Source organism: Vanellus vanellus (assembly GCF_965231255.1).
Source record: "Vanellus vanellus genome assembly, chromosome: 1".
Lineage (NCBI taxonomy): Eukaryota > Metazoa > Chordata > Aves > Charadriiformes > Charadriidae > Vanellus > Vanellus vanellus.
The window spans coordinates 21,322,126-21,333,446 of NC_138905.1; positions in this window are offsets into that span (position 1 = coordinate 21,322,126).

Consider the following 11,321-nt stretch of genomic DNA (forward strand, 5'->3'; position numbering starts at 1 on the left):
TTCAATGCAGCTCCATATGAGTTGTTTTGGGACATTGTCACTGGGGGAAGCATTCCTGAGTAATGACTCCAGGACCGAGTTTGAGGGAAATCCTTGCTCAGAAGTAAATCTGAGATAGTCTTCATTTCTGTATCTAATTCTACCTACAAATCTTGTTATTTATCCCTTGATACCGAGTATTGCATTGCTTTTAGCTGCTTCACGATTAAGCTGTGTGGATTTTCAGGAGTGGGCAACAGAGCCGAAACGGAATTTCTGTTTTGCCTTTGTTTTGTGGAGGTGGCCAGTGAAGGAGTTTTCTTCTTCTTCTTTTATAATTTAATTATTTTGAAATTTCACAGTTAGAATCATCATGCACTGGAACATGTTGTCTGGAGAGGCTGTACAATATTCACCCTTGGGACTTTTTAAAAATAATCCACTGGACATAGCTCTGAACAACCTGTTTAAAGCTCTGAAATTAGCTTTGCTTTGAGCAAGGCTGGGACTAGATGACCTCCAGAGACCTCTTCCAAAAAGAAGTATTCAGTGATCCTGTGGTTCTGCCATTTGGCCTGTGGACTTTTTGCAGACCTTCAGACATGTTTGCACATTGCTGTGGATATGGAGTACAGATCTAAAACTAAAACTAAAGCTGACCTTTGCCAGTAAATCTGCATGGCAGAGACCATCACCTCACAGACATACTGGCTCCAGTCCCAAAGCATTAGAGGCCTGGCTTATGATCCAAGCCGGTCACTCAAGTCTCCTTAAGACCATGCTGTACAGCTTATTATTTAAAACACGATGCTGTAGAACAACTCTAGGCCTCCAAGAACCAGGGAGAAGCTGTTGCAGTGAATATAGTCTGGGTTATCTTTTGTTCTGCACCCACTGTCCAGTGGTGCAATCACCCTTTCTGTTCAGTCTTCCCTCTGTTCAGGCCATCTGCCTTGTGAGATGGGACTTTAGCGTTCCTCAGGCTGCTCTCAGACTAAGGAAATTCTCCAATTTGAAAGACGAAACTTTCAGAGTAGCCCAGGAGCTCGAGAATAGTCACGTGGTATCAGTATTAGCAGAGGATACTTGTTAACAGAGTTACAAATGGTGAGGGAAAGTGCATTTTTTTTCTTTTAACTTACTGTGAATGGCACTGCAGTTAATCAGGATGTTTTGTGGTAATAGTATTTAGTATCATAGCAGGAGTAATTTAGGATGTTATAAAGCTACTGGCCAAAGCATGAAGTGGGATTTGGAGAGGTAAAAGCATTGTCCTGACAGTTCTTCCCAACCTCTAAAGAAGAAAACACCCTTCCACAGTTTCTAGTTGTTTCTCATGTAGGCACATCCCGGATGAGGATGTTAAAGAGGCCCCCCAAGAGCTGAGCTTGGAAGACTCCAAGTCCCGTTAACATCCGGTCAGGCTCTGCTTAAGCCAGCAGGAACCAAAGGCACTCAGCACTTCACTTTTTGATACCTCATAGTATTGGGCCCTGTGTTACGTCATGTATTACTTTACCTTGCTGTCACGAAGCACTTAAATTCCTGCTGATTTCAAGGAGTAACCAGTAAGCCATAACCAGGAAACAGAGGTACACAAAGGGTTTGAAGAAGCTGTTAAATTTTACCATAGCCCAGAAAATATGTCATAATACAGATTTGTAAATAATCCTGTCTACTCACAATGTGTTTACTACTGGTATTTGAAGACAATTTTGTACATTATTTACAAAGAGCTTTGGTTTACTGGATTTTTATAGGAATCAAGTTGGATGCCTTATGCTGGTTTTAGCTAGGATCACAGAGACTGTGGCTCTAGCAGTTGACTAGCACAAGAAACAGAATTCATCCCACCTAACTTTTGTCATCCAGAAGTTAGGCATCTCAATCACCTGCCTTACTCACTGAGGTCTCCTTGATAGTCTGTGCAAAGAAGGCATCTGAACCAGGCAGAATAAATATTTGTCTGCAAGTACCTGATTCTCTCCATTGACTATAGAGAAAGAACTGACTGCCCGAGACCAACATCTGATGTTTAATTCAGTGGAAAATCACTTAAGTTTGTATGTGCATTGTCAGAATGTGCTTAGATGAAAAAAGATACAAAATGAGTTAAAGAAGATTTGGATATGTAAAGGGATTTATTTTTCAGTTTATTAAAATGTTGAACTCTTTACATTAATCTGAGTTGAATGGCTATACTTTTGTCAACACACAGTGGAAAATAGCACTGCAGTTTCTAGAGTTATTGTTATTTTAGGAGACAGCGAGAGCTGAGTGTCCTCAATAACTCTCAAGATAAGCCCTTTAAAGTAGTTATTTAAGACATAAGGTTCAGGAGGTTTCTATGGAGATGGCTCTTTTCATGTAGGTGTATCAAAACAAGCATTTGCATCAAAGGAGAGTTCTGGAAAATGGTTGTTACAAATTCTGTGTTTTTCAATCCATAGCTTGTCATATAGTCTAATATTATATCCCTGTTCTAAATATTGAAGCCAAAAGGAGTAGCAGGATTTCACCACCTATGCAAATCAGATCACGCAGATTAAATCCAATCCTATGAAATCCTGCCTTACAACAGAAATACCTTCACTCTACTTACGTCCCAGATGACAATACACAGTACGACCGCTGCTGGCTCCTCTCTACACCGATATATGTCTCAGGTCCTTCCTTCCTCCTTTCTGCGGTGGGTACCGTACAGTGCTCAAGCTTGCTCCAAACCACCCTGCTTGGTGAGACAGGCGCTCATGTCCTCTCCAAACTCTGGGACGATTTTGGTAAATTGCCTAAATCCCGCCTAACATGGAAAACCTCCCAGTGTCACTGGGGCTTTGTAACTGAGCCAAACTTCTGGTGGTGCCCTGCACCTCCCTACCCGCATGGCAGGGTGGGAGCACAGATGTCCCTCGGCATCCCCCACAGCCCGCAGCATCTCAGACCTGCAGCATCCATTTCCCCAATATAAGCCCCAATTATGAAAATGCAAGCGGGGAGGACAGCTGGCAAGGGGAACTGCCTGACAGGGGTGCAGTGCCCGCCGGGGGCTGCTGTGGCTGTGTGCCCTCCTGCACCAGGCACAGGGGAGGATGGAACTCTGAGAGACACCCTCTTCTCCCGTTAGCAGTGAGTTCAGGTGTTTCTTTCTCCCTGTCAGTGGCAGACATCCTCTGCGCTTTTTCTGACTGCGTCTTTGGCATTTTGCCTTGCTTCTCAAAAGTCCTCTGCTCCTTTTCCCACTCTGGAGCTCACATCTTTGAAAAAGTGTAGCTCAAAGATTTCCTCTGCTTCTGAGTGCCTGAAAATGTCTGTCTTTGGGATGGTGTAACACAGATGGGGGCACATTTGGGATTGAGGCCTCTACTGGTTAAGCCCTCTGAGCCCACTCAGAAACTTAAATATTTGAACAGCTATCTTAACGAAGGGCAAGGGGTAACACCCCTTTGTTTTTCAGAAAAGAAAATGTTTTCAGGCTGCAATGTTATTCTAAACCATATTAACCATACTTCCTAGTGAAGTTAGATAGCCTGCAGATTAAAGTTCAAGAAAGTGTATTTGCTGACCGCATGAATATATGAACATACCCTAAGGTATTGATTTGCCATCATCAGCTACTGAAAACCAGAAAAGCATTTTACTTTAAAAAAACAGGGGTTTAATAACTTGCTATACCTTTAGACCTCCTCCCCGAGTTAAAAATTAACCACTGTAGTTAACAAATGTTTATCAGCTAGCAGCAAGTTCACTTTGCTGATTCTCCAAATATTCAAATAGAATTGACATCTGATCCACAGCAATTTCAGCTCACGTGATTACAGACACCTACCAGATCAGATAGGTTCAGCTTTCACTGTTCACTGCCACTAGGCTAAGATTTACCCTTGACCCACATTTTTCAGCTGCTCACATAGAAAAGAAATGGGTAGATTATAGTAGAAATTCAAAACAGGGCTATGTACCTATGGTATACTGCATATGTAAGACTTGACGGCAGAAAAAAAAGATGGAAAATCTATGTATCAAGACCAGCATATGAAGAATTTAAAGCAAGCTCTAAATATTTTACATATACACAGATGCCATAGTAAACATACTCCAAAGATCGCTAAGGGAACTAGTTAATGAAATGTTCAAAAAGAACATCTTGTACATTTTACTGGAAGAACATCACATTGTCTGGAAGAACAATTTGAAGGAATGATTAATACTATCACTGCCTTCTGTGAAGAATTATTGCAGGAGTCTAATTTTATTAACTTAAAACAGCATACACTCTATCTGGGCTGTATGAAAGATAATAGAAAGAAAAGAATGTTGTATATATGCAGTAAAAAGGGACTATCAATTACCAGTCAAAATATATACTATAATGGATAAGAAGCACTTGAACTCCATCAAATTTTTTTGATAGCCAGGGCTTTTTGGATTTTACAATAATCATTAAATGAAGTTACACAGCAATATATGGAATACCTGTTTCTTTCATATACCAAATCAGAGTTGTAGAGATTATTGCAATAACTATAACATGTTTTCCAGTGTGAAATAAATAAGCCTTAAGAGTCCCATTATTTCTTCTCTCTATGTGGGGATTTATGCACATCCTTCCCAGCACCATTAACAGAGATAAGACTTATGTATGCAAATCCTAAGATGGCACGTGGAGAATAGACCGGTAAATTTTGCAGAATAGCTATTAGCCTGAAATTATAGGGAAAACACAAAAAGGAACTCTCTTGTAAGAAATTAAGTATCCCACAGCACGGCAGATGGAAAAAAGTATAAATTGTAAAATTAAGATGTAAAATAGTACAATAGAGAATGTTTCTCCCCGTACTCCTGTCATGGGCAGGCAGTGCCAGAGTGCATTGCGGATATTAACTGAAAACATGTTAATCTGAAAGCGGGAACAAAGGGCCATATTCAGATGATGTGCCATAGGTACCCGATTTAGGAGCTGGAATTGCTCTGGGGTTTAAGGTCAGGAGGGTGATAAGTAAACCAAGCTCTTCTGGCCCAGAGCTGGCACACCCTAGTTTCCTGCAGAAGCGATGGGGAGGCACAAGTACACTAACATGAGGTAGCCCTGTTCCTCCTTATATAGTGGAGGATATAGTTTCAGTCTATGGAAAGCAACGTTACAGAAGAAATTCAGAGGAATAAAGATAAATGTGTTAATCCCCCCACCCATTGCTGTAGGGCCTATTCACCGGAGCAGTTCACGAAATCCAGGACTCCCAGTGTCACCCTGGGTTTCATGTTGTTCTACTTATGCAGTCTCTACTGCTGCTGGGCTTTGCCATTCCATTACCCACAGGTAACCAGTTAGCAGAGGCCTTCTATACCTCTTTTCTCTTTTATTTTCCCCCTATGGGTTTGAACAATGGCTGAGAACTTTTACTTTATTTTTAGTTTTAGGGTAGCTTTACGTTCAAGGTCTCAACCTTGCCTGTGACTCAAACTGTGCATGCCGTACCTTTTGTGTATGCCTTAGATATTTTCCAAGATGATGTGACACTATTTATTCACCTGCAATTATACACAAAGCTGGGCAGATACTGCATGTGTCTTTCTGGATGACAAGATAGTAGCTGATGCCAGAAAGCATCTCTGACACCCTCTCCTTTATTAATTATGGGTTTACGTAATTAATGTAAATAATGTTGATTTTGTACATCACGTAATTAGAGTACATTGTTAATCATACCATCTGGAGATCTATTATATATGAAAAACATATGGTGACTTTGTTTTCCTGATCAACCAAATAATTTTAAACAATATATAATGTTTGGACAACCTGGGATGTAGGGAGGGTGGGAAAGTTGTTGGGTTCTAGTTAATTTCATTGAAGTTCCTGTTCTGTTGTGAAAATGAGAACCGAGAAAACACAATAGCCCCACTAGGTTTTCTATCATTATATTAGTAAAAGAATCAATCTTGTAGTAGACTATAGGGCCCACTGACTGGTACTAGAGCTCAGTTGTACTGGGAATGGTACAAAAAATGAAAAAAGGAAAGTCCTTGTTCCTGAAAATGTAAATGAATTTTCTGATATGCAACACAGCTAAGCGGAGCAGTTAATAGTTTCAGCAACTCTTCATCCCTCTAGTATATAACATTAATTAATATTTATTTTAAAAGTAATAATTTTATTTGGCAAGTGACAATGGCCTTTCCAGTTTTCCTTTAGCAAGAATAATTTCCAAGTTCAGATAATATCTGCTTCCCTACCGCTTGTGTTAATGGAGAATGCTCCTTCTGTCGTTTAGAGCTATGAAATTTAATTGCCCAGAGTGGCTGATACTTATTTTCAACAGCTGCTGAACAAACTCTTTAAAATGCTATAATTGCATACACAAGAATCCTTAATTTAATGTACGCCTTGTGGCATTAAACATGTAAGTGTATATGAGGGAGATAAAAGCTCATGGGCCCTCTGAAGCATCTTCATTCGGGGAGGGTACATCTTGTGTTTTATTCTGCTCTCACATTTATTATAGACAGAAGTAAAGTACTTAATTTACACGGACTTTTCCTCGTTTGCACAGGTAGCAGTGAAAGGTGGTTTCAACTCTTCCTTTCATGGACTGCTTTTTCAATGAATCTGAATACCTGAATGCCACACCTCGTCTTTGGTAGTCACTGTGTAGTGCTTGCATGTGGGACAAGCACAATATATTTTCCCCCAAGAAATATTTTAATCTAATAAGTTGTAGCTCAACATACAAACCAACTTTTTTCTCTGAAAGGGAGAAGCCTTTGGGTGCAGTCTAATATCTGCTTTCACAGACTTATTCGGCATCCCATAATGTCTTGTGCAGATGATCTATTTGAACAGGTTTTTGACTGTATCAAACAAATATTATGACAAACTCTTTACAAGAAAGCATTCAGAAATTATCTACTGTAGTAGAGAATGCATTGATTTTTGGGTGGTGGCCAGGGATTCCAGCACTTACTCTCCTTCATGCTCCCCAGAGGGCTCCCAAAGTTGACGGCTCCCACCAGATTGGTTGAGGTTCACTAAAAACTGAAGAAAAATCCAGCGAAGCCCAGCATGAAATACTTGTGAGCAGAAAATAGTACAGCACAGTAGCAAGCAGAGGTTTTAACCATTTGACTATTACGTAAATCAATCAAAACGCTTATACTATAGTTAGAAATCTGAGGTCGGAAGCAGTTTGTACTAAATATCAGGAGCTGACAACTGAGACATGCCTTGTTGTACTCCATGGACCAAAGAATTGAGAACTTCTGCCCTGGAGACATATGAAAGAAAAGTAGTTATCTGATATCAAAGAGTACTCTCTAGATTACAGCAGCAAGATACAGCTGCTGAAGTGCTGAGGCTCTCTATATTTAAAAAAAAAAAAAAGGCATTTGGCCTACTCTGTGGGGGCGTGCCTTTCCCATTATACAGGTTACAGAGTAATAGTTTAGCTACATAGGCATGTCCTCTTTCCAGTGATAGAGTCACTGACTCTGCCTAACGTAGGTCATATAAACGCTGCCAGGGGATCCATTAAGTGCACAGTGCAATTCCCACCATTCCCATAGAAGTACGGGGTTTTTTCTTAGCTGTATGTTTGCTGTCGATGAACTCCAGCATTGAGGGACTTCCAGGATAACAGCTCTAAAATTAACTCACAGGTTCAACAGAGAGCCAAGTAAAGATTTCTTGCTCAGTAGAAGTTCTGAAAATAGAAGGAAACGTCTTAAACAGGCTGTTTTCACTGATCAGCACCCACAGGTTTCTTGTTGCCTTCCGGTCTGAAGAATCTTGATAGGAAAGAAATCATCCCAATGAACTTGTGGGGGAAAAAAATGCAAACTCAGCAATAAGAATTTATTTGAAAGCAGTTTTTCTTCTCCACCCTTAATAAAAAGTCCTAGGTATGTGCATAATTCACTCTCTGACTCTTGGGACTCGGCAAGTCATCTGGTTTTAGGATGTGGCACACAGGGGCAGAGAGTGCATTTATATGTCGTTGTCACTTCTGAGCTGCTCTCTGGGGACTGACCTTGCAGAGCAAGCAGCATTTTCCCTGAAACAGTATGGAAGCATTACTGGATTAATATGGAAATGTAGGTTAAAAATGTTCGCCGTCACTGGGAATGTACAGGAATTACTTAGCTGCTACCAAGGGATTGCGAATGAGTTTAAGGGCAATTGAACACTGAATTTCCTAGTGTATCACAATTACAGAAACAAATGTACTGTGAGTGGGAGAGCTTTTAAAATGTCATTAATTACTTCATCAAAGGTTTAATACTACTACTTGTGAGGATCAGGCCTTTCCTCCCCCTTTTCCAGCAACCATCATTACATTTCCTTTATCCTTTTAGCTCATGTATTTGGATGTTTATTGTACTTATTTTCCATGCTTGAGGTTATAAAATACATTCTGGGGTAAGGAGGGAAATGAGTGGAGGAAGGTAAATATAGAATTAGAAAGATGGTCTTTATTACATAATGCTCCAGTTAAAGAAGTTTTACAGAGCTGGAAATGAGACATTTCAATTCCCATATCTTCCATTGCTGCCTACAAATGTATTTGTGTCCTTCACAACCACTTCTGCTCAATTGAGATCTCTTATCCTACATGAAGGAAAAGATTATTATACACCCCTGTCATAAGTAACGTATTTGCTAGAAGCACGCTGTCGAAACTGGGAAGAGACCCATCAGGGTCAGTTTGCTTTGTGGTGGACCGAGGAGAGTGCACACGTTCAGCTGGCTCAGCTCCACTTGAAAGTAGCGAAGGTGTCTCCTCAAAACACGGTAACTGGGTTGCTTGTGGTCATGTAAGTATTCCTTCACAGAGGTCCTAGACTTTAATAGATTTGTTAGATTTGAGTGTTGTTTAAAAGAATTGGCCTAGAGTGAAATATCTAGTGTTGCTGAATTATCTGAAGTAATACAGAAAGCATTTGTGCCAGCATCTGATATCTCTGTTCCTCTAAGCAACAAGGATCTCAAGTGCTTCTGCTCACACTGGGAACAAACACATTTCCACTATAATTTGGCATCTTCTCAGAGCATCTTGTATTATTCTGTAGACATCCCTAGAAAGCTCTTTTCCTTAATTAGAAAAGGAAACAGCGTTTCAGGGCTACTGAAAACACTTAGCTTATACCCACTTGTGGTGGAGAAGGTATTACAGAATGCTTTTTATGGTTTAAACTTGGACCATTTTTCATGTAATTCTTTCATGCAATTTTACAAATTTTGAATGAGTTTCAAACACATTTTGTTTTTTTCTTTAATTTTCCCTATTCTTTATTAACTGATGGTTAATCATGATTGTCTTAACCTCAACCTTGAAAAGCTGAGGTATATTTCAGATGGACATTATAGTAATGGAATGATTAAAGCTGGACAAAAACTGGAATACAGTTGAAACAAAATACTACATATAATATAAGACTTCAAAGACTTTGTCAACTTGAAATTCAAATACGGTTCCCGGTCATATTTAGTAAATCACCTGTAGAAGGGAAGGGGTCAAGCCAACCTTCACTTCATAGAATCATGGAATCATAGAACTGTTTAAGTTGGAAGGGTCCTTTAGGATCATTGAGTCCAGCCATCAACCTAACACTGCCAAACCCACCACTAAACCATGTCTCTAAGCACCACGTCTACACATCTTTTAAATACCTCCAGGAATGGTGATACAACCACTTCCCTGGGCAGCCTGTTACAATGCTTGATAACCTTTTCTGTGAAGAAATTTTTCCTAATATCCAATCTATACCTCCCCTGGCATAACTTGAGGCCATTTTCTCTTGTCCTATCGCTTGTTACTTGGGAGAAGAGACCAACACCCACCTTGCTACAACCTCCTTTCAGGTAGTCATAGAGAGCAATAAGGTCTCTCTTCAGCCTCCTTTTCTCCAGGCTGAACAATCACAGTTCCTTCAGCCGCTCTAGACCCCTCACCAGCTTTGTTGCCTTTCTCTGGACACACTCCAGCACCTCAATGTCTTTGTTGTAGTGAGGGGTGCAAAACTGAACACAGTACTCAAGGTGGGGTCTCACCAGTGCCAGGTATGGGGGGATGATCACCTCCCTAGTCCTGCTGACCACACTATTCCTGATACAAGACAGAATACTATTGGCCTTCTTGCCCATCTGGGCACACTGCTGGCTCATATTCAGCTGGCTGTCCACCAACACCCCCAGGTCCTTTTCTGTTGAGCAGCTTTCCAGCCACTCTTCCCCAGGGCTGTGGTGCTGCATGGAGTTGTGACCCAAGTGTGGGACCTGGCACTTGGCGTTGTTGAACCTCTTACCATTGGCCTCAGCCCATCGATACAGCCTGTCCAGATCCCTCTGTAGAGCCTTCCTACCCTCAAGCAGATCAATGCTCCCACCCAGCTTGATGTCCTCTGCAAATTTACTGAGGGTGCACTCAATCCCCTCATCCAGGTCATTGATAAAGATGTTAAAGAGAACTGACCCCAACACCGAGCCGTGGAGAACACCACTTGTGACCAGCCACCAATTGGATTTAACTCCATTCACTACCACCCTTTGGGCCCAGACCTCCAGCCATTTCATTACCCGGCAAAGCTTACATCCACCCAAGCCATGAGCAGCCAGTTTCTCCAGGAGAATGCTGTGGGAAACAGTGTCAAAGGCTTTACTAAAGTCCAGGTAAACAACATCCACAGCCTTTCCCTCATCCACTTTTTGCAGGAAATCTTCCAGGGAAAAAGGAATCTCCTTTATTCTGTCCTGGAACCAGCAGCTCTATTTGTCTCCACTGGTAGAGACAAACCACTCTAAAAATACAAATATAGTGGTAATTCCTATAGTGTTACAAAAGTCAACCCCCTTTGTTTAATTTATTGCCTGCATAGTAGCTGAGGGAGTGAACGGGGAGAGGGGGGAACATCCAACACAAGGTGGATGTGACGACCAGGAGTCTGCAGGCAGCAGTGCCCAGGCTGCGAGGATAGCTTGGCCGCCATGACCATTAAATCACTGATATCCTCTGCTGTGCACGCTTGAAAGGGATCTGGTTTGTGCCGGTGGCAGTAATTGCCTTGTAGGATTTCCACCTGCTCGCAGGCAGCTTGTTTTGCACGGGTTCCCTTGCAGCCATCAGATGGCAGTAGCTTTCAGTTGTCACTCCTGGCCTCGCTTGTATTCCAAACACTGGGAGAAAAGAGAGGTGAAAGACTGCATAGCCCTTCAGCTCCTAACATAAATCCAGTTTTGTAATAAAACTAAGATTATAGCGTAAAAGATAAGTTGGAGTTATTTAAGTTGTAGGGTGTCAGCTCGAGGTCTCCTCTAGGGGCCCATTCCAGGCTCTGAGTTCTGGGCAGCC